Source organism: Macrotis lagotis, chromosome X (genome assembly GCF_037893015.1).
Source record: "Macrotis lagotis isolate mMagLag1 chromosome X, bilby.v1.9.chrom.fasta, whole genome shotgun sequence".
Classification (NCBI taxonomy): Eukaryota; Metazoa; Chordata; class Mammalia; order Peramelemorphia; family Peramelidae; genus Macrotis; species Macrotis lagotis.
The window spans coordinates 98,045,012-98,072,375 of record NC_133666.1 but is presented as its reverse complement, the minus strand read 5'-3'; the positions used below and the strand labels follow the sequence as shown (position 1 = coordinate 98,072,375).

The 27,364-nt window shown below is 36.4% G+C and overlaps 1 pseudogene; it reads right to left on the bottom strand.

The window, feature by feature from the left end:
• The window catches only part of LOC141498777 (protein PAXX pseudogene), a 42,141-nt pseudogene extending 17,753 nt beyond the window's left edge, over positions 1-24,388 (bottom strand).
• Positions 24,389-27,364: the final 2,976 nt, after the last annotated feature.

Sequence of the window (27,364 nt, the reverse complement as noted above, 5' to 3'; positions counted from 1 at the left end):
GCCATATGACTGGACCATCTTTTTTTTTCCTTTCTGGTATTATGCTCCTCAGATAATGCCATTCATGCTTCTGCTATACATGTGAAGCTTAAAAGGGAAATCCTATGTATAAGAGGTAGATACTTATAAAGAAGCAAAGCAGGTATCAGGCAGGAGCAGCACTGGTAGCAGAAGCATCTGCTCTAGGCATAACAGATAGGAAGAATACCCAGTTCCATGCACTGTGGTGAAAATAGTGGTCCCTTCTAAGCCTGGTTCATCATTTCCTTAAGGGAACTCAGTCAAGTGAATATGTATGTATATGTTTATGTATGGATGTATGCATATGTGTGTACATGTAAAGCTGCTCATAGGACTCCCTGTTTCTTATAAATCTCTGCTTATCTAGGAATGGTATCTTCCTTGTTTGTGAGACTTCCTTACAGGATCAGGGTCTGCTCTCCTCACTTCCTCCCACCTTAGCTATGTTGAAGCAAAGATGGGTCTCCCATCTCTCAAAATCTTTTTCTGAATTTCCACTCATTACTGTTATTAATCATACCAGATTAAAAATTGTCATTGAACACCTTTGCTTTATTTATAATCTGACAGGACATATAAGACAATGCAAGAGTGAGAAAAGTCTAATAGCATAAAGACAGTATTAAAGAACTACTGGTCAATCATCCTTCAGTTTTGAATGAGAGCTAGATCTCTGACTCTTCTTCTCTCCTGTTCCTCTAACCAAGCAGGAAACTAAATGGGACTAGTAGTGAGCTTCCTATCAATTCCCAGGACAGAATATGTGAAAAAGGGAAGGAAGGGAAGACTAACTGATTCTAAAATTCAGACCTATCTTAATTCTCTCTGTAGTACTTTCTCTGTAATAGGCAAGTTGGAAAATTTTTCTATCTTCCTCTTCCCAGAAGTCAACAAAACCAAGAGACACTATCAAACTGATGAATTCTGGGATATTTACTTGAGTTTCCTACTTCCATAACAATGTAGACCCAAGTTATACAGAATTTCTCATTTGTAACATCTTTACAGTCTGCCTATGTATACAATGCACCTCTCCATTGTTTTTTGGACTCAAAATTCCATTCATCAGAGAAAATAGTCATATAACATCATTAGAAAAATAATATTTTTAACTTGTTATTCACCTTTGTTTCAAGAGAATCTTGAAGTTATTAATAATAATTAGGATCTATAGAAGCTTCAAGGTTTGCAAAGTATTTTCATTTAATCTTTACAACAACTACCCTGGGAGGTAGGTGTTATTGTTATCCTCATTTTGCATATGAAGTATTTGAGACTTAACGAGGTTAGGTGATTTGTCCAGGTTTACATAAGTACTAAGTTCTAAGGCTGTCACATAGTAGGTATTTAACAAATCATTTTTGACTTGTTGACTTGAGGTAAGATTCAAATTTAGATTTTCTGACTCCAAGTTGAATACTCTATCTCCTTGTTACTTGATAGTACAAGTCCTTTCTCTTCTTCAAGTTAAATTCTCATTGAACTCATTTTCTCTTTGTAGTAGCTATTCCAGGTTTAGGTACTGAGGGATGAATGTGCTCCACAGTTTTTCCAGCTTGACCTGACTCCTTTAGGTAATTTTGGATCTCATTTAGGAAGTCCTACATTGTTCTTGGAACTGATATACTTAGGACAATGTTATCAGCAAAGAAAAATATCTCTGACCTTCTCCGTGATGGTGGCAAACAACTTTTAGCCTCATGCATCTTACTTCTTTGTGCCTCATTTTATTTTTGTAATCAGAAGGTATTATCTCTGGTTTTGAATTTTTAATTTTTTAGTGATATATGATTTTTACTGAACCTATGATTTCATCAATACCAAGAATTCCTAGTAAGAGACTCCCTCTCTCAATGCAAATCAGTATCTTGTGAACTTAAAAGTTTGGCCAGGGCATTGAAGAAGTGATTTGCCCAGGGTCACACAGTCTGTCTGCCTATCTGTATAAAAGTCAGGACTTGAACTCTAGTCTTCCTGACTCCTAGACCAACTTTATTTCCCTACACAATGTGCCTTTCTTGTTGTTGCAATTTTTAATTTGATCTCATATACATATTGTTATATTACCTAGGGCAAGTCACTTAACCTGTGAAGTAGTTAGGTGACTCAGTAGATAGAGCACTAGTTCTAGAGTCACTAAGACCTGAATTCGAATACATATTCAGACACTTATTAGCTGTATGACCCTAGACAAGTCATTTAACTTCTATTTACTTTAATCCACTGGAAAAGGAAATAGCAAACCATACCAGTATCTTTGCCAAGAAAACTCCATGGACAGGATCCCAAAGAGTCAGACATGACTAAACAACAAGAAGCCATTGCTGAATCAATTTTCAGTGTTCAATCAGAACAAAGACTTGACAGAACAGAGATTAATACAGGGTAAGAAGAAAGAAAACTGACCTATTATAACATATTATTGATACTCTCCAAATAGAAATGGATGGAAGAAAGTACATCAACAGTAATAATAAAAATTTTACATCCAAGTTTAATAGATGCAAGTCAATTGCCATGATGAAATAAACCAATAATAACCAAAAGAAGTCTGGAAACCACATCACCTATCAGACTTTTGATGTCAGTGGTAAGAAAAGAGATGAAGAAGAAAAGGAAGACACTGAATTAGGATATAAACTCATTATAAAAAATTCTTACAAAGAAAGATGGTAGAACATTGTGAGCAGAATCACATCATCAAAATATTGAGAAGCAGTGAAGGTTAAAAAATAAATTGAAAGAATTCCTGACAAGAGACTCAACTAAGCAAAGTCATTCCAAAGGTGTTTAAAGATGAAATTAGAAGACTAGCAACCAGGTGAAAAATGGGAAAGAACCAAAAATATTTTTATAACTATCATGAAGAAATTATTCAAATCAGTGGAGAGTCAAAATGCTGAGGCTCTTTCCATTGTGCTCCTAGAAAGAATGTTTATTAAGAAACATTAACAGAAAGCACTAGAATGTTATTTTTAAGATGTATAATAATTTTATTTAGTACTTACACTTCAAAATGCTTTAAAGACAGTGAGGTCAATGCCTAGTCATATATGTGTGTGTGTGTGTGTGTGTGTGTGTGTGTGTGTGTGTGTGTATGTGGGTAGAGAAAAAGGTGGAATAGAATGAGTTGATGAAGGATGACTAGGGGTAAGAAGAAAAATCCTGCATAGTTATGGAAGTAATATTTATGTTTAGAGATAGAGGAAAGAATGACTGTTCTGTATATGGATGGTAATATATGATCCCTACAACCCTGTACTGCTCTAGGGAATAGAGTCCCCTAAAAAGAACCAAATGGAGACAAGAACAGAATCAGAATAGTCAATAGAATTCAATGAAAATGTATTACCCTTGCAGGGAGATGACAAGAACATATCTAATATCTTTAAAATTTTTATGAAATTATGTAATTTTCACATCAGAATATATTCCTCCCACTTACCTATCCTGTGAGAAATCATTTCTTAAAAGAATATAAAAGAGGAAAAGATTCAATTTAGCAAAACTAACAAATAATGGTGTATGCAGTATTTATCATTCACAGTTCCCACCTCTACAAAATAGGGAGGTGCATTTAAAAAAAATTCTTCTCCAGGGCCAATCTTGGTAATTATAATTATATAAGTAATACTTTAAATGAATTTCCTTTCTCCTCCCAAAATAGAATCATGGCTATAAGTGTTGGGAATATCTGTTCATAAGATTTAGCCAATTATATTAATAGATACAATCTACTAAAACTCAATGGAATGGCAGAAAGACAGTGGTGATTTAGCTGGTAGTATGCAAGGAAACTGTCCACAGGGGATGGAGTACTGAACTATCCTAAAAGTTTAGAAGACATTTGAAACTAATACACTGTAAAAGGATTGGAAGAGCATATCCTTTCTACAATAAGCTTATGAAGATACAATGCTTAACCATTGTTAGTTTAAAAGGGAAAAACAAATATACTTTTATTCTTGAGATTCCATTCATAGTTCAGATGAAGAATCTGAAGAATGAAAAGATTGACTCAATGCAATTTGTACAATAGATGAATAGCCAAAACAAGTCTCATCTCAAGTGACTTTCAGTTATGCCAGAGGATATAAAGTAGTAATGACAATTTCAGTGTCAATCTATGAACATTTATTAAGTACGTGTGTATGTGTGTGTGAGGTATTCTGCTAAGCATTGAAGATAAAAATATGAAAAAGATAGACAAGTTCCACAGCACATAAAAGAAAGGGGGAAGGTCCTGGGACATGTTGGGAAAATCTAAAGGAGTGCAATCATGTGGGCAATGAATTGGCTTGAGTATCCTCTATAAATGGAGGCTTTTGGAGGAATTCTTCACTCCCTCCAATCAGAGGGGTCCTAGATTTATGATTATGTAGAACCATAGATTAAAGCTGCAAGGACAAAAATAATAGCTATTGAACTAGAAGGGCTCTCAAAAGTCAACTAGTACAATCCTCATGAAATCCTAGTTTAGCACTCTTTTACACTACCAGAAAGAGAAAAAAGTTACCAGCATTTGAATTGTAGCAGAAGAAAAGGGAAGGGCATGAACATTCCATTTCAGGATTTTCTATTCATTTTCATCATGTAAAATATTCCTTGGGGCCTTAGAGAATTCTGGAAAGTTGTTACTTTAACCTAATAGTCCCCATTTCTAGAGAGCATAGTGGAGAGAAAGAGGAATTTTATTGTGTCCCCCATTTATACACTAGCTTTGAAGCATCAGACTAGAGCAGTCAAGCTTTCCAAATGTACATCTCATGTATTTATGAATGGGTGGAGTTGAGCTGGCCAGCTAAGTATCACAATGGTTAAAGTGTTGGCCCTAGAATCAGGAAGATGCATTTTCCTAAATTCAAATCCATCTAGTGTGTGACTCTGGGCAAGTCACTTAACCTTAATTGCCTCAGTTTCTCATCTGTAAAGTGAACTGGAGAATGAAATTACAAACCACTCATTTCTTTGACAAGAAAAACCCAAGTGAGGTCATGGATAGTCACACAGGCCTGAAATGATTGAACAACAGCAACAGAGATGAGCTGAAGACATGTCTAAAGAAAGACAAGGCTGGTCTTCTAAGTCCCCTGGTCCTGTCACACATACTCAGGGCTGTGCATAAAAGCCTAATATAAAAGTTGTCCTTATATTCTTTAACTGAAGGGAGTATTTTGTCCTTCTGAATTCTGAACTCATTCATTCATTCAACAAATAAATATTAAATGTATATAATGTACAGAGTGTACAGTCTACCCTTTTGTACTTATGAAGTTGGGTGGGAGAATATAAAATGTATTCAGATATGCAAAGCTTATATGAAAATAGCAGTGAATCGCATAATTTAAAAAGAGCATAAGTGTGAACTGATGAAGAGTATAAGGAGAAGAAAAATTCACTATTTCCCCCATTACACCATGAGCTCTTTGAAATCTGGGTCTGTCTTTTGCCTTTCTTTGCATACTCAGTGCTTGGCATCATGTCTGGCACTTAGCAGATGCTTAATGAATGCTTATTGACTGACTTATGCAATGATACAAATAGCATAAATAAAAATGTAACAGGTTTTAGAGAATGATAACCTCTATGTACAACCTATATAGATGTGAGGAGATACACCAGTGAACCCCTATTCAAAACTCCCACCCCTCAGCCTATAATCTGAATTTATATTATAATGTATTGTACTAAATAATATATTATATTTTGTAGCATTATGTTGTGTTATCATTATTATATTTTGTTTGAACTAACCTTATCAATTCTTATTTTGGGTTCCAAGGCAATCAATGGACCACTTTCTGATATTTGCTAAAGATTAAAATACATGTACAAGTTCCCATTAATTATTCATAATTAAACTAAAGAAACCTCTCATTTCATAAGTTTTATCTCATGTCTCTCAATATCAAACCTTTTCTTAGACTTAAATTAATATTACTGTTACTAACCCTATGATTTATTAACAGTCATAAACAATTCAATGACATAATTGAATATTTTGGCAAGGTAGCAGCTATTTAGGGATGATTTGAGAGTAGGGAAACACAGGCATATGAAGATAAAAAATGAAAATATGAGGATGAGAAAAACAAATGTTATTCATTTATTTTTAATATAATTAACATTAAAAATGTTGAGCCCTGAATTCTCTTCCTCCTTTCTGCTCCTCCCTTACACATTGAGAAAGCATGAAATATGAAAACAATTATACATATGAGCATGCAAATTTCCATATTAGTTATGTTACAAAAAAAGGCAAGAAAAATAAAGTGGAAAAATATGCTTCAATCTGTATTCAGAATCCAAACAGTTGTCTCTGTGAAAGTAGATAGTATTTTTATCATATTTCTTTTGGAATTGTCTTGCATCATCATAATGATCAGAATAGCTAAGTCATTCACAGTGGATCATTGTATAGCATTATTGTAACATGTTCAGTACTCTCCTGGTGCCATTCATTTCACTTTGCATCAGTTCATATGAGTCTTTCCAGATTTTTTCTGAAATCATCCTTTTCATTTCTTAAAGTACAGTGGTGTTCCATTACACTCACATATCACAACTTGTTTAGCCATTCCCCCAGTTGATGGACATTCCTCAATTTCCAATTTTTTGCCATCACAAAAACAGAAGCTATAAATATTTTTGTACGTATAGGTTCTTATCTTTTCTTTTGTTCTTTGGAATACAAACCTAGTAGTTGCATTGCTGGATCAAAGAGTATACCCAGTTTTATAGCCCTTTGTATATAATTGATGGGAAGATTTCTAATAGTTAAAGATATGAAGACAACATTCTGGACTCATGGAGTGTTAAAAACAATGATTAGAGGAAGAAAAAAAAAATACTAGATATTAAGAAGGATGGTAATTTGGCTCCAGTTTGGGGGAACTATCTCACACTTGGAAGGAAATAATTTGAGATAATGTTGGAAGGATAAAAAAGAACAGGATGGCATTTTGAAGTCCCTTGAATGCTAGACATAGGATTTTGATCTTTATTTCGTAGGAAATAGAAACTATTGAAGAGTTTAATAAGGAAGATTAATCTGCATTTGAGTTGGAGAATGAATTGGGGAAGAAGATAGTTGGTTTTGATGTTCTTTTGCTTGCAGAGATTTAATTTTTAACCAAAGCAACTTTTATATGCCGTAAGATCAGAACCATTAGTCAAATATCCTAACCTTCATCTGTACTACTATACAAGAAAAGTGCAAAATGAAGTAAGAAGAATTAAGAGAAAGGAAATAAACATTTACTAAATACCCACCATAGACCACCTATTGTGCTTTATTTTATCCTCATAACAATGTTGGAAGGTAGGTGAAATAAATAACCCCCATTTTTCAGTAGAGGAAACTAAAGCAGACAGAAGTTAAGAGACTTGCCTGGAATCAGCTACTAAGTTTCTGAGCCTGCATTTAATCTCAGATGTTCCTAACTCAAGGCCCAGCACACTATCCAAGCTATTCAGATGCCACTAAAGAAAGATGTCTATGATAATCAGAATATCATAAAAGATCTCAAGACTCAGAGTTACACTATGAACAATCTTGACTCCATTGGATTGATGAAAGGTACTTATCTTGATGAAGAGAAGTAATGATTCATTGGCATGGGATGAGGTATATGCTGCCAGTCACGGTCATTTTCTTTCATTGCTGTTATTATTGTTTTGCTTGACTGTACTTCATTGATATAAGGAAAGGTCCGATTTGGGGGTCATTGGAAAATGATAAATTCTGTGAGAAAAAAAGGATAAACATGGCATTTTTAAAAGTTTACCCTAAAGGGAATCAATGGGGAAAATATTTGAAGGAAGGTGGTCTAGCTTAGTTCTTATTCAGTCATTCAGTTAGATCCAGCTCTTCATGAACCATAGCACACCAGGCCCTTCTATTCTGTACTATGTCTCAAAGTCTGTCCAAGTTCATATTCATTGTTTACATGACATTTTCCATCTTTCTCATTCTCTTTTGCCTCCTTTCTCTTTTGCTTCAGTCTTTCCCAGCATTGTATCTTTTCCAATAAGCCCCGTCTCCTAATTATGTGGCCAAAGTATTTCAGCTTCAGCTTCAGTATTTTGACCTTCTAGTGAATGCCTGAATTAATTTCTTTAGGTATTGATTGATCTTACTTACTTTAGGTATTAATCTTCTTACTGTCTAAGAAACTCTCAAGTCTTCTCCAGCATCTTAATTTTAAAGTGGTAGTATATTTCAAACTATATTACAAGGTGGTAATCATCAAAACAATATGGTCCTGGCTAAGAAATAGAGTGGTGTTTCAGTAAATGACCATAGTTGTCTAATTTTAATTGACACAAAGAGTCAAGTTTTAGTACCAGAATTTACTATCTGAAAAAAAAGTTTCTAGAAAAATTGGAAAGCAGTTTGACAAAAACTAGGACTAACATTTCACATTATATATCAAGGTAAGATCAAAACAGGCACATGATTTACAAATAAAGAGTATTTTAGAAATGAAGGGTAATACAACATGATCAATATGGATCTATGTTTAGCATGCTTATAAATGTAAAGTCAATATCAAATTGCTTACTTTCAGGAGGAGGGGGTAGGGAAGGGAGTAGGGTGGGAGAAAGATGTAAAACTTAAAATTTTTGCCCCAAAAAAGGTTGGTAAAAATAAATAAATAAAAATAAAATAATATGATCCAAAAAGAAAAAAGAAATAAAGGATGATATAACAAACAAACCAAGGGAACAAGAAAAATTTTACATGTCAGATCTATGGATGAGGGAAGAATTCGTGACCAAACAAGGATGTAAAATGGATAAATTTGGTTACATTAAATTAAAAAAGATCTTGTACCAATTAAACCAAATGCAGCCAAGATTTAAAAGAAAGCAAGAAACTGGGGAGAGGGGTATAAATTTTATAGAAAGTTTCTCTGACAAAAGCCTCATTTTTCAAAGATATAGAGAATTGATTCAAATTTATAAGAATACAAACCTTTCCCTAATTGGTAAATAATCAAAGGACATGAATAGGAAGTTTTCAAAAGAAGAAATTAAAATAATTTATAGTCATATAAAAATGCTCCAAATAAAGTGTTCAGGATGTTTGATGTGCGAATGAGTGAGTGTGTGTGCCTGCGGGGGGGGGGGGGTGCAGGGACAAGGAATAAGGAAGCAGAAAAGAAGAGGAATCAAAAAGTTCCAAAATCAACCCAAAAAACTTATGGATACATTGATCTTTATTGTCCCATGGGATAAATTGTTCTTTGGGAATTTTTAATTCTTCCAGACTACTCTAGTATCATGTAGTAAGTTTCTTTCTGGGTTCATCAAGTTGAAATATTATCAGGGCTGTTATGTGCACTGAGAAATGGAAATATTTGGATTAAAGTTTCTTTGTACACAACATATATTTTAATTAAAATAATAACTGACATTTTGTTGTTACTTTAAAATTTACAAAGGACTATATATGTTATCTCATCTAGGCCTTTTGATAGCCTTGTGATGTAGATATTATTTGTTCTTTTTGTTCATTCATTTCAGTTGTATCCAACTCTTCATGACCCTTCGTGAAGTTTTCTTGGCAAAGATATTGCAGTAGTTTGCCATTTCCTTTTCCATCTCAACTACTTGATGAGGAAACTGAGGTAAATAAGAGTGAAGTGACTGGTTCAGAGTCATAAAATTATGAGACCAGAACTGAACTCAGGAAGATGAGTTTTTTTTCTGACTCTAGATCTAGTGCTCTATTGACAATAATAAGGTAGATATTATTGTTCCCAACTCACAAATGAGGAAACTGATATTCAGAGATATTCAGGGATTTTCCAGGGTCACATATCAGAGGTGGTATTTGGACCACAATCTTGATTCCAAGATCATTGTATTAGCAGTAATTCTAAACTATCATTTATAAATATTTTCCTGCATTGGTGTAGGAAAGTTACCAGTTGGTGTTTATACTCATTTTAAACTGTAGGTACTGTCAAAAATCCCAAGCAATTCCCTGAGCAAATAGCTACTTTTTTTCTAGTAACATGTCTGGTAGTTGGGATTATATCTCTGCCATGTACATGTGACCTCTAAACCTTGAAAATTAAGCCTTCCTTGCCAGCTACTGGAGAATTCTGTATCCTCCTTAACAATCTCTTGTGATTCTAGTATATATATAACATAGAGCCTTTACCCACAGAACACTTGCAATGACTTGAGATTTACCTAGATAGGTATATTCAAATTGATCTCAATTGCTAAGCTACAATTACAGATTCACCTTCAACCAGGTAGGAAAATTTCCAATTCTATTGCAGGATTTTGGTGCTCCTTCCATCTAACTATGAAATCCCTTGGCTGATGAGAGAATTCTTATCCCTTTGTTCAAAAATAGGAAGGTTGGTTAAAAACAACTGTCATATACAGTTAAAATTTGCTTTTTTTCCCAGAACCCCCAAAATAGAATAGAATATCACTCTGGGATATAGGAATAGCTAGGTAGTGCAGTGGATAGAAGGAACAGGAAGATCTGAGTTCAAATCTGATCCCAAATACTTTCTGGATATATGACCCTAAGCAAATCATATAAACAGTAATGATTAAAATATCACAACACACATCCTAATATCTAGGATGATCCACAGATTAGTCTTTTACTATATACAAAACATAATAATCATCAATCAATGAGTTTCCTTTACTTCTCTTAGCTTCAGTTTCTTCCTTTGTCAAATTAAAAAAAAATTCTTTTTTAGATTTTTTGCAAGGCAATGGGGTTAAGTGGCTTGCCCAAGGCCACACGGCTAGGTAATTATTAAGTATCTGAGGCCAGATTTGAACTCAGGTACTCCTGACTCCAGGGCTGGTGCTCTATCCACTGCTCCACCTAGCCACACCAAATTTAAAATTTTTTAAAATTATTTATTTATTTAAGGCAATGGGGTTAATAATGACTTGCCCAAGGTCATACAGTTAGGCAATTATTAAGTGTCTGACGCCGGATTTGAATTCAGATACTCCTGACTCCAGGCCTGGTGCTCTATCCACTGTACCATCTGGCTGCATATTCTTTAAAGTACTTTTCAGAACTAACATTCTATGACTCCATGACATAGATTTTAGTCCATCTTAATTGCTCCATTTAACATGAACCCCTAGACAGGTTTACAACATGAATTCATTTATCAGGGTTAAAATCTCCAGCTAACATAATTAGCTGCAAGTGGTTTGAGTTTCCAAGAAACTGTTATTCGTTGCAAGACATTATTCTTTCCTTCTGGAATCTCAAATCTGCTTTAGAGTTCTAAGCTAATTAAGCCTCATAAACCTCTTGAGAAATAGATAGGGAAAGGATGGAGAAAAATAAAAGATGTGTGGGAGCAGGAGGAGGAGGAGGAGGAGGAGGAGGAGGAGGAGGAGGAGAGAGAGGCAATAGAGGATAGAAAGACAAGGAAGCCAGATGGGAAAGGTTTATCTGTTTCCAAAAATTCCCCCACAGCTGGAATTTTTAACTGCCAAGCAACTTGAGACAGCAATTTGGAACAGAATGTAAACCTCTCCACCATGTCCAATGCAGATTGCTGGGTCAGCTGTAATTACATGAGCTGCTACTGGTTCTGGATATGGTGACTAAAACATCTCACCTTACAAAAAGTTTTCAGAGATCTTTAATAACTTGATTTGCTCTCACAAGCCTTGGCTCAGTGACAATCAACTAAAAGCCTCCAAATGGTGTTGACTAATTGTCAAAGCTTTCTAGTAGTATAAAGGCTGCATGCTGAACTTGGACACTGGATCAGAGTGTCTATAGATGTAACTAGCACTTCTGTCAAAGCACTTCTGGCAATGGTGGGTACATTAGGGTGAGCTGCTAGCCACCCTCTTTTATAAAAAGCCCTGAGTCTACAGACAGGAAGTTTTGATTTCAAGTCAAGCCTCAGACATTTATAGCTTTGTGATCCTGAGCTAATCAGTTAATCTTTGTCAACTTTGATTCCCTTACCTTCAAAATGGGTTCAATAATAGTACCAACTTTTCCAGGTTGTTGTGAGGATAAAATGAATCTGTAAAGTGCTTCACAATCCTTTAAGAGCTCTGCAGATATGTACAATGATGATGATGGCAAAAAATATATAGAAATGGGTACTGTAACTTTCTGTAGATAGAATCCAAAAGGGGAAGAGAAAGTAACAATGGATCACATTTATATAGCATCTAAATGTTTGCAAAGCACTTTCCTTATAACAACAACTCAAGTTCAATGGCAAAAGTATTATTTCCCATATTTTAAACTTGAAGAAACTGAAGCTTAGAGACAGGATTTGAACACCAGGTTTCTTGATTACAAATCTAGTGCTCTTTTCCAATGTATTCTCCATGTAGACTGATAAAATGATGGACCAGGAAGGACTCTTAAAGATGATTTAGTTGAGTCTTCCCTTTTTATAGCTGAGAAAATAGAGGATCTCTGATAAAAGAGAGAAGAAAGTTTTTAAAAACACATAGATCTGACAACAATAAAGATGATATTACTAATTTGGGGAGAGAAGTCTTCACATGAAAAAGGTACAGAGCAACTCATTAAAGTTAATTTTAATAACAGCAGGAAGGAGAGAATGAACTTATCTGTCCTTTGACTCAGCTCTTTCAGTCTACATTTTATAATTTCATTTAGTGCTTGCTGTTTTACTCCCTTTTGCCTGAAAAACCCCTGACTCTTCCCTTCTCTAGTGCCTGAAACACAGGGGAATCTATGCATGAGTCTACTCATGCTAAAAGCTCTCCTTGTAGGAGATAAGGAAATCCCAGTTTGAACCTCCAGTTTTCCACAGTCAAATGAAGGGTGAGTTCAAGACTTTGGAGTATAGCATAGATTTATCTTTGGGATTAGAATTTGAGAAGTGAAGAGCTAGTTTAAAAGGTATAATTTGGAAATGAGATTTGAACTCTCTGCTTTGATTTAGACACTAGTTGTATAACTCTGAGTAAATCACTTAACACTATTTGCCTCAGTTTTCCCATCTGTAAAATGATTTGGAGAAGAAAATAGAAAACCACTCCAGTATTTGTGCAAAGAAAATTCCAAATGGGATCACAAAGAGTCAGACATAACTTAAATGGCTGAACAACAATAACAAATTTAGGAATTTATATCACTCTAAGCAGCACATAAGGTGTCCCTAGTGAGTCCAGGTAAAAGCATAGACTTAAAGGGAAAATTAGAGGGAGACACAAAAAACTGAACACATACCTGTGCCAACTCAGATTACACAAAGAGTAGTTGATATAAAACAATATAAGGAATATTCCTACAGAAGACCAGTAATTTACAGAAGAAAAGGAAAAAAGGAGAAAGGGAAGGAAAGGAAGAAGAGGGTGGAAGGAAGAAAGGACAGAGGGAGGAAAAGAGGGAGGGAGGGAAGGAAGAAAAGAAATCCCTGGGTGAAACTGAATATCCCAAATCAGGAAAGTCTGGTGGGTTTCTATAAGATTCTTACCTGGGTTGAGCGGGACCAAGAATTGGGAGGAATGCAGATGCTGAGACTGATACTGATTCATGCTAAGGGAAACCTAGAGAGAACTGGCAGCTAGTTAATATTCAAGCTGCTTACTGGTAAGAAAGGAAGTTTGGTCTGTTACTGGTAGTTTTATTCTAACAAAGTATTTCAAATTTTTGAGGTTCTTTTGGGTTTCTTTCATTAGTGGAGTTGAATGGGGTCATCACATCTTCCCATTCCCAACTCCTGTCTCTAGATCTCATGCTCTAAGCTCCTTGCTATGGAATCCATGTTCAAAATGATGGTTTCTGTGGCTATTGAGTCAGAGAAAACTTGATACTAAATGTCTCAGCATGAGTTCTCCTTTGACTTATCTGATTACTACTTATATCATGCACTTGACTCTGAACCACACTCTCATTTGATGACTCCAACTGCTCATTGACTTTAATTCTCATTTCTATGCTAATGACTCCAAGATATATATGAAATAAGCCTTAAACTATTTCCTGAATTCCACTTCCACATCACTAGCCAACTATTGAGCACTCAGAACTTGAGGTCCCATAGATATCTCAAACTCAACATTGTCCAAAGGATGATCTGTCCACAAAAATTGAGCCTTCATCTGAACTTTTCCTATTTCTGTAGAGAGTCCTATCTTCTAATCATCCATTTACACACCTCAGAATCATCCTCACTCCCTCATTCTCACTTACCCTACATATCAAATTGTTTTTATTTCTTTAATGAAAAACTGCTTGTTCATATCCTTTGGCCACTTACCAATTGGGGAACAACTTGTATTGTTATGGAGTAATTTGGAATTATGTCCAAAGATGGTTAGGAAAAAGGGAAAAGAACCTATATTTTCTAAAATATTTATAACAGTTCTCCTTGTGCTAGCAAAGACCTGGAAATTGTAGGGCTACCCATCAGTTATGGAGTGACTGAACAATTTGTGATATAAAATTGTGATGAAATACTACTGTACTATAAGAGCTGAAGGATCTTAAAAAACTTATACAAAATAATGAAAAGCAAAATGAGTAGAACCAAGACAATATTGTATACATTAACAGCAATGTTTTTTTTTCCTTTTTTTTTTTTGTTTTTTCAAGGCAATGGGGTTACACAGGTCACACAGCTAGGTAATTATTAAGTGTCTGAGGCCAGATTTGAACTCAAGTTGTCCTGACTCCAGGGCTGGTACTCTATCCACTGTACCACCTAGCTGCCCTAGCAATGTTGTTTTAAGAACAACTTTGATCAAATAAGTCATTTTGACTATATAAATACCCAAATTAACTACAAAGGATACTTCTTGTATCCAGAACAAGAACTGATAAATAGAAGTATTATATAGAATGATTTTATTTTATTCAGGCATTTATACATCTATCTACATATATATACACACATATATAAGGAAAGAAGGAAATTTACATAATAACTTTATTATATATTTAAAAGAAACAGAGTGATATATAATAGATTTGCAGTCTCATATGCAATCTTTTTATTATATGTTATGGAAATTCTTTTTTAATCCAATCAAATAAATAAAAATCTAAAAAATAAAAAGCATAAAGCAAAACATTGCCTATAGTCATATTATTATCATTATCTTTATCATTATCATTATCATCATTATTACAAGACATATCCCATCCATATATCAAAATCATTCAGGGTTCTTTGGAGGATGTAACAGAATTAACACTGATTTGATGACCCTCTGATAATCAATATCAAACAAGGCTTAAAAAAGGGAGATGCTCTCAAAAGTATTCACCACTGTGCTGGAGAAGATCCAGACTCTAGGATATAATTCAAAATTCTCAGCTGGATATTTAAGTCCTCCACAATCTGGCTCGCTAACTCTGGAGTCTTATTTCATACTATTTCCCTTATGATACTATCCATACCGGTCAAACTGACTTGCTAGCTATTTCCTGTAGAGGTCATCCCATCACCTGCCTCTGTAATGTAAATATTATCAAGCCTAGCAAGCAAATCTTCTGCCTTTCCACCTTATGGAATCCATATCTTTCTTTCCTAATCCATCCACTGCCCCCAATTGTTATCATTTACTCTTTCTAGAGATTCTTTGGCCTCCCTCCAAGAGAATTACACAATCTCAGGATTGAGAGACCTTAGATTGTTGAACTTCACCTGATTGTACTTAAATAAGTTCCCTTTACCACAGACTCTCCTTTAGTTAAATGGAACCTACTACCTTCTGAGGCAGCCTATTTTGCTTTAAATTGAATTTTTTTTTTAATTTAAGGCCATGGGAGCAGGGGGGGTGGGGGTGGAGCCAAGATGGTGACTAGAGAGGAAATCTCTTTTGAAGCTCTCTCATAAAACTTTGAAACTAAGAACTCTAACTAAACTTTTGAGACACAGAACCCACAAAGGGACCCAGTGAGGCAGTTCTCCTACTCAAGGTAACCTGGAAAAAAGCAGAAAGGCTCTGCTCCCCTGGGTCGGAGGGGCGGCCCACCAGAGGGGTGGCCTTCCAGAGTGAAAGAACTTAAGCCTCCTGGAGGCAGCCCCAGGATGCTGGGAGCCATGGCTCACAGCAGCAGGGGAGTCTCCTGATCTACACCCCCGGGAAGCACCAGGCACAAAGTGGGGGAACAGCGGGGGACCTCTGCCAGAGCAAGCATGTGAAGCCCAGCCCTCAGGGCACACAGCCAGCAGCATGGCCACAGCATTCCAGATCCAGGAAACATAAGCAGGCAAAGCCAGTAAGCAGGAGCCCCCAGGGCATGAGCCCATTGAACCTAGGGAGGGGAGTGAAGAGAGAGAGACTGCAGAGCTCTGTCCTCTGCCCCTGGAACAGGACTCTGGGGCTCTGAACACATTCAGATCCTGATCGCAGTCTAGCCCCCACCCCAATAGAACAGTAGCCCCCCCCCCCCACCTCAGCCCCGTGTTAGAGGGTGGCACATATGGTCATTCACAGACCAGGAGGGAGGACAGAGCCTCACACACTGAGACCCTTCTGGGAGTGTCCCAAAAGCTCAGGAAGCACCCCAAAACCAGGCTCAGGCTGGGAAAATGAGCAAGCAGAGAAATAAGAGGAACACCATTGAGAAATATTTTGCATATGAGCCCAAGAAGGATCAAAATACTCAGTCTGAAGATGAGGAAGCACAAGCACCTGCATCTAAAGACTCCAAGAAAAACAGAAATTGGGCTCAGGCTATGACAGAGCTCAAAAAAGACTTTGAAAATCAAATGAAGGAGTAAGAAGAAAAACTGGGAAAAGAAATGAGAGAGATGCAGGAAAAACATGAAAATGAAGTCAGCAGCGTAGTCAAGGAAATCCAAAAAAATGCTGAAGAAAATAGCATGCTAAAAAACAGCTTAGGTCAAATGGATAAAACAGTTCAAAAAGTTATTGAGGAGAAGAATGCTTTAAAAAGCAAAATTGGCCAGATGGAAAAAGAGATAGGAAAACTCTCTGAGGAAAATAAATCCTTCAAACAAAAAATAGAACTCAGGGAAATTGATGAATTTACAAGAAACTAGGATTCATTACTTCAAAACCAAAAAAATGAAAAATTAGAAGAAAATGTGAAACATCTCATTGAAAAAACAACTGATATGGAAAATATACTTAGGAAAGATAATTTAAAAATTATTGGAATACCTGAAAGTCATGATCAGGAAGAGAGCCTTGACATCATTTTCAAAGAATTACTACAGGAAAATTGCCATGAAATTCTAGAAGCAGAGGGCAAAATAGAAATGGAGAGAATCCAGTGATCCCCCAGAGAAAGAGATCCCCAAAAAAACAACTCCTAGGAATATTATAGCCAAATTCCAGAACAAGAGTCAAAGAGAAAATATTACAAGCAGCCCGAAGGACACAATTCAAATATAGTGCAGCTGCAGTCAGGATCACACAGGACCTAGCAGCAACTACATTAAAAGGTTGTAGGGCTTGGAATATAATATACTAGAAGGCAAAAGAGCTTAGAATGCAGCCAAGAATCAACTACCAAGCAAGGCTGAATATCCTCTTCCAGGGAAAAAGATGGACTTTCAATGAACCAGGGGAATTTCAAATGTTCCTGTTGGAATGGCCAGAGCTGAACAGAAGGTTTGATCTTCAGATACAGGACTCAGGTGAAGCATAGAGAGAGTGGAGGAGAGGGGGGAATATGAGGGACTTAATGATGATGAACTGCATGTATTCCTGCATAGAAAAATGACACTGATAATACTCATATGAATCTTCTCAGTTAATAGAGCAGGTAGAGGGAGCTTTTATAGTTGAAGCACAGGAGAAAGCTGAATTCGAAGATAAAATATGGTGTAAAAATGGAGTCAATAGAAAAAAAGGGAAATGTAATGGGAGAAAGGAAAAGGAGAGGGGGAATAGACCAAGATATCTCATATAATAAGTTTTTTCTTTATTACAATGAGCTATTGCAATGATATGGAAGGGGGAAGGCAAGGGGGAATGAGGGAATCTTCGCTCTCATCAGAGGTGGCTAGGAGAGGAAACAGCGTATATAGTCAATGGGGTATAGGCATCTATAAGTAAGAAGAAAAGGGGGGGACAGGGGGAAGGGGGAATGTGAGTGATGGAGGAGAGGATGGACCATTGGGGGGAGAGTACTCAGATATAACACATTTTCATTTTTACTTCTTGCAAGGGGCTGGGATTGGATGGCCTGTCCAGGACCATAGGGCCAGGTGGATGTTGGGCCTAAGGGGTGGTAAGGGGGCTCAGGGCCTCTTGGCCCCAGGACCAGGGATCTGTCTGCTGCACCCCTCAGATACCCTACAGCAGAGTCAGAGTGAAAGGAGAGAGGAAATATAGTACATGGTAGTGGAGAAATATGAAAGAAGGGAGTTATGATCAGCAATGGCAACAGTGGAAAAATATGGAAGTAACTTTTGTGATGGACTTACCATAAAGAATGTGATCCACCCATGACAGAATTGTTGGTGTTGGAACAAAGACTGAAGCACACTTTTTATTATTATTATTTGGAGGAGGATGCAGGGAAAATGGGGCTGGGTGGCCTGCCTGGGTCCACATAGCAAGGTGATCTTTGGGTGTCTTAGGCGGGATTTGGACCCAGGTGCTCCTGGCTCAAGGGCCAATGCTCTGTCCGCCACCCAGCCACCCCTACTATTATTACTATTTTATTTTATTTTTTTTTGTTTTTTTTGTTTTTGCAAGGCAGTAGGGTTGGGGTGGCTCGAATGTCACATGGCTGGGTGATTGTTGGGTGTATGGGGCTGGATATGGGCTCAGGTGCTCCTGGATCCAGGGCTGGGGCTCCGTCCATTGCGCCACCTGGCCATACCTACAATTATTACTATTATTTTTTTATTTTTAATTTTTTCTCTCCCCTTTACTTTATCGCTCAAGGGAGTCTGTATTTTGTGGGGGAGGGGGTATTCTGTTACTCTTAAACAAGAATGTTTTATTAATGTATAAAAAATTATTTGTACAAAAAGTGAATATATAAATATAAAAAAATAATTTAAGGCCATGGGATTAAGTGACTTGCCCAAGGTCACAGAGCTAGGCAATTTTTGAGGACAGATTTGAACTCAGATCCTCTTCACTCCAGGACTGGTGCTCTATCCACTGTGCCATCCTTGCTGCCCCTAATTAATTTTAAAGATTTTCCTGACATCCTGCTAAAATATTCTTCCATAAAATTTCCATCCATTGTTCCAAATTCTACTCTCTAAAGTCAAAACAAGACAAGTCCATTCCCTCTTCCAAATGATGGCCTGTGAAATATTTGAAGGCCATTATCAAGACACTTTCTAAGTCTTTTCCTGCGCAAACAGCCCTAATTTTTGTTTTTGTTTGTTTTTAGTTTTTTGCAAGGCAAGCAGGGTTAAGTGGCTTGCCCAGACCACACAGCTAGGTAATTATTAAGTGTCTGAGGCCAGATTTGAACTCAGGTACTCCTGACTCCAGGGCCAATCCTCTATTCACTGCACCACCTAGCTGCCCCCAGCCCTAATTTTTTGATCAGCTCTTATATGTCTTTATCTCATGTCATTCCCCATTCGGAATACTCTGCACTGGTCATTCTCAGCTAACATATGCAACCTCCAGAATTTAACACAATACTACAGATGATCTCTGGACACAGTAGAATGAATTATAGACTCTCTTTTTCTTGGCACTATTCTCAATATAGCCCAAAATTATATTAGCCTTTAACTTTTTTCTGCCATGTTACTCTATTGACATTTTTTGAGCTTGCAGTTCACTAAATTCATTTTAGGATGAGTCCATTTAAGGATCCTTCAAATGACCCATTAATGACTATTCTTTGTGTCTGGTCTATAAATCAATTCTAACTTCATAGTAATACCTATTTTCCATGAGGGTAGCATGAGATTTTGTCAAATTAATTACTGATATCCTCTAATCAATATAGTAACATTGTTTAAAAAAAGGAAATTATATTACCTTGTTATGACCTGTTTTTGATGAAACCATATTGGTTCTTTGCTTCCTTTTCTTAAAAAGGGTGGAGGAAGTGCTTAATAAAAATATGTTAAGTGATTGAAATTAAAAGATTTCACATCTTTTTAATATTTTAGTTTACAATTTTCCTGGGAATAAGTCTTGCATTTTGGATTTTACATCAAGGGGAGTAGTGTGAGATAAGATTGGAAATGTAGAATAATATCAGATTCTAGGCTAAAGAATTGTAGGATGTCAGTTGGAAGACTGAATGTTTTGGAAGTCTAACAAGCTTAAAAGGTTTGGGGTAGATACTTAGTGATGAAGCATATGTCTGTCCACTGAAGAGCAACCCAGTAAATTTTAGAGAACAGAATGCTGAATTTTTCAGCCAAAACAACTTTCAAAGAGTATCACCTAATTTTAATATATACTTTTTCCCCCTTGGAGGTAATCTTTAGGTTTCCAAATGGTTGTCAAATGTGCTTTTTTCCTAGGAGATAATTTATGGATTCTTTTGATTGACATTTTCTTTTATGTATTCAGAAATTCTGGGCAGTTTTCTTGTTTTTTCCTTCTTTTTATTTTGTTTTTGTTTCATGGTATTCAGATTTTCTAGCTTTTCCTGTTTTGCGGGAGTCCTGAAAACCTTATATCAGTGAATCCTGTCTTGAAAATCCATGTTTTGACTATATAGAGATCATGTTTTCTGTTAATCTTTTTGCTTTTTTTCCAGATTGTCCTTCATTTCTTTATATTTGCATTCTCAATCAGTTGTCCTCTCTCTTACTTCTTTGGAGAGAATTGTGACTAATTTTTTTTCTATTCTGTCAATTATTTATGCTATAAATTCATAATTTCATGCTCTCTTGAAAATCCACAGGGTCCTTTAAGTCAACAGATGTGGATTCATTTTCCTTTGGCTCATAAAACATATTCACAATTTCCTAAAGTCTTTTACATGATCTGGAGACCAAATTATTTTCTGCTATTGATATCTTCTTAAATTGGTTTATCTGATTAGTTCAAGCTCATTGAGTTTTCATCTTCCTGAGATCTTTGATAATTTGTTGTTTTTTTTCCCTCTCATAGGACCCTATCACTCAATTTTTGATTCCTTCCCCTTTGATGACAGATCCTTCAAAGCCATCTTAGCCTCCTCTTATGATAGGGAATTCAGTTTTCAACAGCCTCAGTCCTTATACAAAGTGATTTGTTGAGGGGATAGGTCTCTTTCCTTCAGGCCAGCTATAGTCACACATATACATGCTATGCCTTGCCCCAGTTTCTTCTGTTCTTTTGTTCTCTGGCTGATAGCTGCTTTAACAATGCACTACATTTCCAGGTAGTATTTTCTACTTCTCTGTAACTCTACCTCCTCCTGAAAGGAGGGTGGGGGAAAAAAGGAAAGCAGAACTGAGGTCTATTGCTGGTTGATACAGAAAGGTGGAGCAATTGCAAGCACAAGGTATGCTGGCAGACACTTAAGAAAGTAGCAAGGAAAATGCTGAGTGGTTCTCCAAGGACACTTGGTAGGTGTGGTTTCTACAAAGTCAGGAAAGTGATAGGGAAAGGGATATTGAATGAGCATGATAGATATTAGATATTGTCCTACTCTGCCATTAATTTATATTTGATACTTAATTTGTTTGATACTTCTGAGTATCTTGGTCTGACTATAGAGATAGCTACAATTATTTTACTTTTCACATGTAATTTTTGTGGTAGAAGGATATTCCTATATGAAATCATGGATAACCCTCCACTAATACTCTAGAAACTGTTACTCTATCTTAAAGAGGAAACTGTAACTTGAGGAGAATTATAGTTTCACTATCATTCTGGAAAGAGTTAATTCCTGGTTAGAGAGAGAGATTTTGAAGACCAGAGGGAAAGGAATAAGAAGACTTAATTTTCTACTTAACTGTAAAGAAGAAAGAGCCTGAAGAGACATTTTAAGATAATTGAATTGAATGCTTATTCTCTGAAGAAGAAATCTTGAGAAATGACTGTTATCCTTGAGAGCTGAATTTTTGAATTTTGGTTTCAGTGTTTGTGAAAGAGTTAGTAGTTCCTGGTTAACTGACTCTGACTTTCTTCACAGCTAATGCATTATTGAAATACTTAAGTATTTTTATTATCAATTACTGTTAAAAGGGCAGCTAGATATAGTTCAGGGCCTGGAGTTAGAAAGACTCATCTTCATGATCAATAGTTTTCCCACAGTTGCTATCACCAGCTGTATTTCCATCCACTCTATCCTGCCCCACTCTCATTTATTCCATTCTCTATCTCCTTTCAGCTTGTCCCTTTCCAAAAGTGTATTGTATCTGAGACCCTCACCCACAATCTTCCCTCTCTTCTATCACCTACTCCTCCCTTCCCTCATTCCCCCTTATCCCATCCCTTTCCTCTAATTTTTCTCTAGGATAAGATAGATTTCTATTCCCTATTAAGCATGTATGTTATTTCCTCTCTGAGCCATTTTTAATGAGAATAAAAGCTCACTCATGCCCCCTGCCTTTCCCTTTTCCACTCCATTGAAAAAGCTTTTTCTTCACTCTTATGTGAAATAGTCCCTTCTTTCCTCTCCCTTCTGTTCCTCCCAGTACTTGCCTTTATCACCCATTGACTCCATCTTTTTATTACATTATTCCATTATATTCAGCTCCTTCCTGTACCTTGTCTCTATATTCTCCTTCTGACTCTCTTATAAGTGAGAAAGTTCATATGAGTTATCAGTATCTTCTTCCCATGCAGGAATACAAGCAGTTCAACATCATTAAGTTCCTCATAATTAGTCCTTCTCATCCACCCCTTCCCCAAGTCCTGTACTTGGAGATCAGAATTTCTGTTCAGCTCTGGTTGTTTCAATAGGAAAGTTTGCAAGTCCCCTGTTTCCCTGAAAGTCCATCTTTTCCCCTGAAAGGATGTTCAGTTTCACTGAGTAGTTGATTCTTGGTTGTAAACCAAGATCTTTTGCCTTCCAGAATTTCTTATTCTAAGACTATGAGCCATTAAAACAGATACTGCCAGATCCTGTGTAATTCTGACTATAGAGCCATGGTAGTTGAATTGCTTGTTTCTGGCAGTTTTTAGTATTTTCTCTTTGACTTGGGAGTTTTGGAGTTTGGCTATAATAGTCCTGAAAGATTTTCTTTTTTGATCTCTTTCAGGAGGTGATTGGTGAATTCCCTCAATTTCTATTTTATCCTCTGCTTCTAGAATCTCAGGGCAATTTTGCTGTATTATTTCCTTGAAAAAATGAAGTCTAGACTCTTTTCCTGGTCATAACATTCAGATAGCCCAATAACTTTTAAATAATCTCTTCTGGATCTGTTTTCAAGGTCAGTTGTTTTCCAATGACATATTTCATTTTTTCTTCTAATTTTTGTTTTTTTTGGTATATATATATATATATATATATATATATATATATATTTGGTATAGAAATAGGTACTACTTATAGAAATTACTACTAATATATATATATATATTTGGTATAGAAATATGTATACATATATGTATATATACATATATATATATATATATATATATATATATATATATATATATATTTCTTCCTGAGTTCTCACAAAGTCATAAGCTTCCTTTAGTTCCATTCTGCATTTGAAGGAATTATTTTCTCCAGAGAGCTTTTTTATCTCCTTTTCCAGTTGGCCAATTCTGCTTTTTAAGCGATTCTTCTCTTCATTTACCTTTTGTGTTGCTTTTTCCATTGGACCTAAACTGGTTTTTAATATGCTATTTTCTTCAGTATTCTTTTGTATTTCTTTCACCAAGTTGCTGATTTGGTTTTCATGATTTATCTTCATCACTCTCATTTTTCCCTCCCAATTTTTCCTCTACCTCCCTTAATTGCTTTTCAAACTCTTTTTTTGAGTTCATCCATAACCTGAGCCCATTTTCTATTTCTCTCGGAGGTTTTGGATGAAGCTTTGATTTTGTCATCATCTGAGTATGTATTATGGTCTTCCATGGGACCAAAGTAATTTTCTATGATCACATTCTTCTTATTCTTTTATTTGCTCATTTCCTCAGCCTGTGACTGATTTACCACACTTCCAAGGCTTTGGGCAGGGGTCAGGGTGGGGGACAATCCAGAGGTATCTTAATTCCTCCAAGGTTTTATGAGAGGCTCTGACTGCTCTCTTGCCTGTGTTCAGGCCCTCCCCTCTGCCCTGGAGCTGTGAGCATGGTCCCTGCTTGGCTGTGTTGGTGTTGTAAGGGCCCAGACTGCAACCTGGATGGGCAAACAGCTGGGTCCTGCCCCAGGGAGAGTAGAGTGACCTCTTCAGTCTCCCCTGACCCCCCTACCTTCTATGGGCTGAGAGCCTTGCATGTGTTGGGTAGCTCTGCCTGGCTCCCACAGCAGGTTCTCACCGCAGGTCTGCAAATAGGTCTCTGCCATGGACCCAGTCACCCAGCCTGGCTGTGCTGTGCTGCAGCTGTGGCTGCACTGTGGCTTTTTCCAACCTCCAGTCCTGGTGGAACAGACCTTTCCTATGGAACTTCTAAATTATCTTGGATTGGGAAATTGTACCACTCAATCTTTCTGTGGGTTCTGCCTCTCCAAATTTTGGCTAGAGTCATAATTTGGGGGCTTTTGGAATTTTGGGGGGAACACATTTCTGAGAATTCCTGCCTTCATTCCACTATCTTGACTCTGCCACCCCTAGAGCTTGATTTTTAAAACACAAACATTATAAAAATATTTAAAAGATCCAGAAAAGAGTTGGATGCATATAATGTGATATAGAGCCCAGTTTTACTGAGAGAAATTATTCAATCAGTTATTAACATCTATGAAGAATTTTATCTCATTTAATCCTAATGGCAATTTTGTAGGTGCTATTGTTATCTCCAGGTTTCAGAAAGGGGAAACTGGAACAGATTGAGGTTAAGTGGTTTGCTGAGAGTCATACAATCAGTAAGATTCTGAGGCTGGATTTGAACTCATCTTCTGAACTGGGGGTCAGTTACCATCTAGCTGCCAGAGAACAGACATCTTGCGAGCAGTTGTGACAAGTTAATAGGAAAAAAGTATTCTATCAAGGGGATGAGAGGGCTCCAATCAGGAAAATTCAGTTTTGAGAAGTTCCCAAATATCTTCTTATGCATGGGCTATATACAAGAAGATAATCATGCTAGTAAAATAGATTTAAAAGTCAAAGAATTATCAAATAAAAATTAAAGATGGAATAACAGACAAAAATATTTTCCATATTAAGATAAAGATCAATAGAATATTACCATAAGTACAGTCCAGGCAGAGAAACAAAATTATCTTCTTTTACATGTCTTTTGGACTAAAGAGCACACTCTTGTTTGGCCGGTCAGATTGCTAAAAGTGTCATTAGACAGCTGATCCTTTAATGAACCATCCCTTTGAAAGACTGCCCTACTGGATGACTAGAGTTTGAATTTTTTTGTATAGCAACTGAAGAGAAAACATCAAGTGTTAGGATATTTTATAGTTGCTGAATGAAGGGAAAAGAACAGACAATTGCTGAAGCAAACACAGACATTGCTGATTTCTTATTTGGGAGCCAATGGCAACTTAATAAAAATTAAGCAAGATTTGTTTCTACACAACCATGGTCTAGATGGATACATGAGTGATGAATTCATCCAAAAGAAGAATGGAAAAATAGAGCATAACAGGCTGAAATGCAAAAAAAATACTCTTGGACATAAGGAGTTATTTCTCCCTGATCAAACTTCATAGATCATTTTAACCTTCTTATACACTTTCTTGGCAGGGAGGTGGGGATGGGAAAGCAAGCAGGATGGAATCAGAACCAGTTATTTCACCTTTGGCGAGAACTCAGGTGAGGAAGCTCAACCAATACAGTTTGACAGTTGTTTTGCAATTCATACTCCCTGTTAGCACTAAGGGGTTAAGTTACTTGTCCAGGGTAACAGAGTTAGGATGAGTCAGAAGTAGTACCTAAATGAAGATCTTCCTATCTCAAAGGTCAGTGCTTTATTTATTATTTCATCTGCATCTCTTTATGTACTTATCGTATTCTAAATTGTATTGTCTTATCCCCCAAACTATCAATCAACTATATAATAAGGGTACTTTCATTCATCTTTGTATGATACAGGACCTTTCACATAGTAGGTACTTAATTAGTGTTTGGTGATGAATAAATGAATGAATGATTCCCTCAATGGAAATTATGTTGCAATATTCCTCAACAGATTATGCTTCTCTACTGTGTTCTAAAAGTTTATTATGAATATACTCATTATTATTAGCCTTTTATTAAATTTTTTTGTTATTGGTTGCTTTTTTTTTTAATTTGCCTTTGGTTTCGGAATTTTGGTTTCCCTGCCACTACCTACTCAGAGAAACTTGGACTCTTTATATGGCTATTTCTGCTTAATCTACTTGCTAGGGCTAAAAATATCCTGTTTAGTTCCTAACTCATCTATGACATATTTTTGCTGTAAATAAAAGCTTCATTCTCCCAAATGGAGACATCACTTTTGTTTTTCATTTGACAAAGTAGAAAGAGTACTGGAATACCTGGGTTCAGATTCTGTCACTGACACTAGTTGGGTCACCAAAGGCAAGTCATTTAGCCTTTCTAGGCCTCAGTTTCCTCTTCTATAAAATGGTAATAATAATAAGTATGGTACCTACCTCATGGAGTTGTTATGAGATTTAAATGATAAAATGTGATTATTCTGCATCTCAATATCCTCAAGGTAAAATCATAGAATTTCAGAACAGGAAGGAACTTGTCCAAGTATCTAATTTTATAGGTGAATAAATTGAGATACAGAAAAACTAAATAATTCACCCAGATACTGAGTAATGCAATAAGGATGAGAAAAACTTTTTTGACTCCCATGCAATCTTCCTTTATACCATTCCTGTATCACAATACTACTTATGATTTGAAATACCATTTTCTCTACATATTTTGCCCTTTATTAAATGTCATGGTGTGAGTGTATGGAGGGAATGAATTTTGGTTGACCAAAGACTTGAATGTTGCTCTCATCTTTTCTTTGAACAAAAAAATTATATACAAATACCAAGACCATATGGACTTGGTTTGGACATAAGGTGAAAATAAGAAAGCATCAGAAAGCATGTCAAAGATGTACCTCCTACCTTAGACACAAAGCCAAGAGAGGCACTTGTCTTATCACTGGTTCAACTATCACACTCCTCTAGCTTTTAAAAAGATACAGCCCTATGACTACCAAATCTCATTATACCTATGGTATAACCTCAGTCTTCATGGAGGTAAATCACGGTCCCTACCCTGAGGCTTATTGGACCAGTCCTATCCCTTGAAGGTATTGAGAGAGAGAGAGAGAGAGAGAGAGAGAGAGAGAGAGAGAGAGAGAGACAGAGACAGAGACAGAG